The sequence below is a fragment of the Adelges cooleyi genome, unplaced genomic scaffold, assembly GCF_023614345.1.
Source record: "Adelges cooleyi isolate 19-005CV unplaced genomic scaffold, UGA_ACOO_1.1 ACOO_flye_CR_arks_rails_tigmint_CR_PRNA_108, whole genome shotgun sequence".
In the NCBI taxonomy this organism is placed as follows: Eukaryota; Metazoa; Arthropoda; class Insecta; order Hemiptera; family Adelgidae; genus Adelges; species Adelges cooleyi.
The window spans coordinates 604,644-611,726 of record NW_026095761.1 but is presented as its reverse complement, the minus strand read 5'-3'; positions in this window follow the sequence as shown (position 1 = coordinate 611,726).

Below are 7,083 nucleotides of genomic sequence, written 5' to 3'. Positions count from 1 at the left end.
ATTATTAATGTTATCAACATAATATGAAATAGCTGTGATCAGCGGGCATCTCCGTCGTATCTCTGAACCGACCAATCTGATCCACTTAACGGTAAAACGATAATGTTAGTTTCGAGATTGTTGTTTTTTTTTTAGACTAGAGTATAAATCCAACCCCGCGGTTGTTGTAAATTTTCTTCATTATTCGTTGAGAAATTCATTTACTTAAGAAAGTTGTCGTTTTACTTATTATCGCCGACTCGTGGACTTTTAGTATATTTAGATCAACCGATTTGTATTGGCGGTCGACGGATAGGATTTCCCGAATAGGTATTTTGTTTGTTTTTTTTTTATCATTGTATTAAACTGTCTTCGACAATTTTCACATAAGGCGTGTCGTTATAATAATACGAAAGTGTAGTAATATTATGCTATAGTATTTTCGCCTGACCTCTTATTTCCGACTACAGATCGGGTTTACGACTATATAATGATTTTTTAGAATGATAATCCTATTACTTTTCTAAGAAAATAAAATAACTTGTTCTCGATCTACATCTGCGTTATTAAAAAAATGCAAATCGTTGCGATTTTTTTAATGATTTATCACCACACAATATGTATGAATAATTAACTAGTAAATATATTTAAATAAATTAGCAACTGATTTTTTGGAGAAAACCGTTCAAATATATAATTACACTTGAAACCTTTGAAATCTTTACCAAAAAAAAAAAAACTGTGTATATTTCTTAACACTTTTGAACATGTGTTCTAGATTTACTACCTAAAATTGGGTCGTTTTTGAAAGTTAATACTCGCGTGAACAACGGATTTGTATGAATTGTAGTTTTTGACTAGCGACAACTCTACTAAAAATGTTATGCTATATACGTCATCGCACATGATTACAAATGGAAAACATTTCGTTATACCAATTTTCCCGTATTACAATTATATTAGAATGATATCCATTAAGTGTGTCACTTACTATCTTTTAAAAATATAATTAAAGATAATTGTTTTGATATAAAAAAAACAATAATTTTGATAAGATAATATAAACTGGTTGTGTAAGAGTTAATTTTTTTAAATAAACCTTTTCAGCTTCGTGTCCAAGCTAAAATTATTTTGAGTCTTAAAATTAGACATAATATTTTACATGTCTTTGTTGACCATGTGATAAATTAATTAATAAAATATTTACTGAAATTCTAACCGTTCTTAGTGAAGATTTTATTTTGAAACGATTAATGGCGGACTAGAGAAAGTCAATTAAATTACTATTAGGAATGTATACTGTGAATATCTGTAAAATATATCGACAGTATACAGGGCGATTAATTTAACGTTACACACTACACTTTTCTGCAAATAATAATTTTTTTGTATTTCTTTTTGGAGACCTAAAATGTCTCCAAATAATGTTATTTTCACAGGCGGAATTAGAGTTTTACATTTGAGTGTGCCATTTCCTTTATGACTTAATTAAAAAAAAACTACAAAATATAAATATAAACAAATATGCTTTATAAATAGTCGTCCTTATTAAAAAAAAAAATGAAAAAGAATATTTGCTTTAAAACGGTTGTAAAAAAAAATAGTAGATAATTAAGTGCCATCATATACGAGTAATTCCACGTGAAATCACCTAATGTGTGCGCTACTATAGTTAACATTTTTTTGAAATTGTTATCATACATTTTGTATAGGTCCTTAAGGACAAACATTAAAAAAAAAAAACACTTCATGCTCTCGTCTCGGATCAAACGTTTATAGTGGTATATACATGAAACCTGTACAGTTAACATTCTAACTAAGTGTACTTTAACCATAATTAAAAAAAATATATTTTTTTTAACGCTGGAAATTTTTTAATTTTTCAAAAACTTTTTTTGGAGTCAAAAAATACAAAATATTGAAAAAATATTTTGCTAATATACAATTTAAGTTATGTTCTTATGACCCATACCATCTTTGAACCTATTACGTTTTTTTACTATTAATTTACGGTTTCCAATATGAGCGGTTTGATGAAAAGTGCCTATTTTAATGACCCACAACACATATGTGCCAGAACGAAAATTTCCCTAATCTATCTATGTAATACTTACTTGTAAGTCAGTAGAAATAGGTTTGAAATGTCGAAAAAAAAAATGTCCTAATTTTTTCAGATTTTTCACTTAAGAAAAACAGGTGCCGCACGGGGCCTCAAGATTTGTATTGAAATAACATTGTTATTATTTATTTTCCAATAATTGTTTTATTACAACGGCTAACTAACTGCAAGCAAATTTTCAATCATAACATTTTTTGCTTAATCAATATTAATAATGAATACTTCCAAATCCAGACTGTTACAGTGATATTTACATTATGCCTCGTGTTTACATATTATTGTATATAATTCATACGACTCAACTCTAAAGAGCAGTGTATATATTAGAGCTAAACAAAAATTTCACTAAAAATTAAAAATAAAACAAAAACCCTACCATTGATATTAGCTTATTTCTATTAAAATATATAATTAATATACAATATAAAAAAATACATATATAACAAAAAATGTTATATAGGTGGCTTGTATAAATTGGAAATTACTTTGATTGTCTTTTATCTACACTCTCGTCTGTACCAGCGCCAATTCCCGACAATTCTGCATAGTTGAAAATTTGTTTGCAGTTAATTAGCCGTTGTAATAAAACAATTATTGGAAAATAAATAATAACAATGTTATTTCAATACAAATCTTGAGGCCCCGTGCGGCACCTGTTTTTCTTAAGTGAAAAATCTGAAAAAATTAGGACATTTTTTTTCGACATTTCAAACCTATTTCTATACTTTGCTCCACAAAATCGAAATTAACGACCACCCTACGTGCAGGTTTCATGTCTATACCACTATCGGCGGTTAAATTACAGAGTCGAGAACATGAGGTGATTTTGGAATTTTTTTTTCTCATTAAGGACCTATAAAGAATATATGATAATAATTTAATAATTTTTGAACCCTAGACGCACACACATTAGCTGGTGATTTCACGTGAAATGACCCATACAGTTTTTTTTATATTTCATCATTCATCAGAAGAATAAAAATATATACCCTAACCTAACCTAATCTTTTCTGTTACATATGTCATGTTTTCTAAAACAATTCCACCTTTTACAAGTTTATCAATAAAAATATTGAAGGGACCACTATTGTCTATTGTACACAGTGTTTAAAACTGGCACATTTATCCTATTCCACATTATACACAATAATACTGTAATTATTACTGTATGGTATAACTTAAGTAAATTACCTGTCGGCTGTCAATGAGTTCTTATTGCACTCGGTGAACTTGTGAGTAAAAATGAAGACAGCACTAAAAGTGCCGCTATTAAAATAACTGCACTCCAATAATAATCGGTCAGTAGGGATTATAGATAACGCCTTAAATAACAACCATAAATGCATATAATAAAAAACAGTCAGTCAATAAACACTGTGTAAGTTAACCAGGAACAACGGGATATATATCTAAATTGTGTACATCAAAAACTGGGATGTCATCGATTTATGGTTTGGGCAAAATGTACGGTGTCTCCTGCTTTAGTGGAGTTCTTCAATAGGTACAACCTATGGAAAACAATTCTTACGAGGGTATGTATTGATATAATGAAAGACACATTAGGAATTATTCATTACAATTTTTATTCTTGAATTATTTGGACTTTTATTATTGTTAGCATTTGTTTTTATTTGTTAAACATTACTTTTTTTTTTTTTTTACTAATGTATTTTTTTATTGACTTATTAATTTACTATTATTGTTATTATTACTTTTTTTGTTTTATTTTTTATTTTATACCAACGTTTCAAAAAATAATTATTCAAAACTAGTTATACGTCAGTCAACATGTAATATAAACAAAATCTTTTTTAAAAACAAAAAATATACAGTTACACAAAGACACTACACTAATCACCCTGTATATATTAATCTTAACAATTTCATTGCTTATATTTATTATTGACATTATTGGACACAAGACATTGACATATCAATATGTAGATTCTTTTTTCCTGTAAATCGATAATTTATAACTAAAGGTAATTTATGCTATATGTCAGTATTATTAGTTATTGATCTCTGGACTTACCTACCTGTCATTCGTGTAATGTTATTAGGAATAAATGTTATTCGCTTGATAATACTATTATGGTAGACCTTAAAATTATACAAGGAAATAATATGAAGTTCGAAAAAAATTAATTAATCACATATCTACAAGTGACTTAGACAATAATATTGTCGAACACGTCTTTTACTTATACCTCAACGTTTGTTTTATTCCAAAATACGCCATTGATCAAGCTAGCCCGCCTAAGTGCACCGAAAGATAGCTAAGCCAAATCAGGCACATTTTGTATAAAATAAATAGCATATCTGTTTAACTTGAGAACGCATGACGAGTTAACTTTTAAGTACCAGCATTCAATTCTAGGTTTACTCCATCTTTCCTAGAACCTATATATATATACATATATATGTTGATTTATATTTTTACACAATAATATTATGTATAGTATTTGACTTTTATATGTTTGTTTATTTCTCATTAAGGGTTTTTAAAAAATATATTTGATATGAATGTTAAAAAATTTCGTTCTTGAAAAAAAAGTTTCATGCTATAGATACTTTAATACTTTAAATGGAATTAATATTATAACCTGAATGTTTAATCTTAATAATAACAATAATAGCTTGCTATAGAAAAGTTTTAATAGCGTTAATTAATACAAAAATTATTTTAAACGATTGAAATCATTGCATAACCGATTTGTGTTTAATTTTATAATAATTATATGGCTAATTACACATTCGACTATACAAATTAAAAATATTTTTTTGATAAAATAATATAATTAATTTTCCTACTATAGCATAGTAAAACAGTAAAATAATTGTGATACATAAGTACAATGTACGCAAATGATCTTTTTAACAGACATTTGCAACAGATAAAAATCGTATCTTCAAAGTTTATAATACTCGTATTATATAATTATTTATATTGTTGCGTCATCTATATTTTCAATGGGAACATTAAAGTATTAATAGAAAAACCCTCAGTAAGTATACAATTTTTTAATTTTAATTATATTTAGTGAGTGGCTCAGTAGAGTACTGGCAACGATAATGAGCGTCAACTATCACTGTTATACCTACTAACTATTCTGACATATTCTACTTAAGACCATAAATAATAATATAGTAATATTCAGTTAATTTCATGTCAATCTTTAACCAAAACATAATTATTTCTTAAATAACAAAAAGACCGGCAAAAAAGAGGCATACCCTCCAACTCCCTCATTCACAACCTAGGAATGCTATTGTGTGGACCGACCGAGAACCACAGAATTATCTAATTGAATGATTTTTGGTAAAATTATGTAGTTTATCTTTTTCTCTCGTTTTATCTACGATCTCTGTTTAATTAGTATTAAATAACTATCATTCCATATTGAGATAGGTAACTTCATTGAATTTTAAACTACTTCATGTTTACTGTAATAAACTACTGACTACTCGAAAGATGATTTATGTGGTAAATTCTTCTTGGATTCCCGCCGCACTTACGTAATACACCATTCTTAAAATTTCCGACTATTAACTGGTACATGTAAGTATAATATGTAGCTGTACTGCCTTTTAAGGCACCTGCATGTACGCTAGAATTCGCAGTAGTCTGAATGGCAAAACAATTTATAAAAAGGAATTAATTGGAAAAATACCTCCCTCAAGATTTTTATCTGACCATTTACCATTCACATCATCTTCGTTTTTATAAAATCACTTCAAATTGGATGTAACTTTTTAGTGTCTCACTATGACCATGCATTTCATTGTCTAAATACAACAAAAAAATATATTTTTATAGATAAATATAATTAAATTTTTTTGGTATAAAAGGTATTTATTAAAAGCCTTAACTTGCTTAAAACAACAACCCACTTGAATTTTTCTCTCAATTAAAAATTATTAATTTTTTGCTGATAAAACTAGAATTCACCTTCCATGTTTTGTAAAGTATTCACAAAAACCTAGTAGAATACACAATTTGTCTAAATCTCTATGTTGTAAGAACTATTGAAAAAATCGGAAAAAAAGTTTTCATCACAAATTCAGCTTAAAAATCATATCTTATATTTAAAAAAATTATAGTTAAACACACTATGTTTACAATAAAAAAGAAAACGCTTAAAAAAAACACAAATCACTATGGGTCATGAAGTCTATTTGTTTCTAACTATAATCATTATTATTTATTTTAGCCTAGAAACTATTGGTTTTCTTAGGAATAAAATAAGGAACGATAAATATAACATTTTATTAAAGAAAGGGGGAAGGAATCATTTATTTTTTAAAGAGGAGGTAAACGAAGAGTTTCTTTTATATTATAAAAAAGAAAAAAAGTTGTATGGACCACAATTTTTGAAAACAAACAAGTAAATTACACGTATAACATTTGTGTGTAATTTTAACAGTTTGGGTTTCTTTTAATGAGTTATTATCTAAAAATAAGTAGTGTCATGATATTTCCATACAAAACGGCATGTCTTTTAAAAATTATAACTCTAAATTGTATATAATTATAATTTTTTAATTTTCCTGGGCTCATAAGTCATAACTTATTAGCTGTGTGTGTGAAAATTGAAAAAAAAAATGTCTTTATAAGAATTTATTGTTTGAAATGAGACTTTTGAGAAAATTAACACGTAGATCCAATTGAATCAAAATATTCTGTTTTTTTTTATTATTAGTTTAGTTAAAAATTAGTTAGTATGACAGTCCTTTTATTTGTAGTGATATAATAGAATGCATTCGTTTTTTACCTAAGAAGGATTTTGAGGAACGCACGAATAAATAGAATTAGGTTATTACTTATAATAAAAAAAAAATACAATAATCCTTATTACACAAATATTGGTAATAAATAATAATATACTATTATTACAGTGTTGATTACTACTACTCGAATTAAACTAAATCTAAACGCAGTGCGTACTAATAATATTGTTATTAAAACTACATACTTGAGGTTAAAG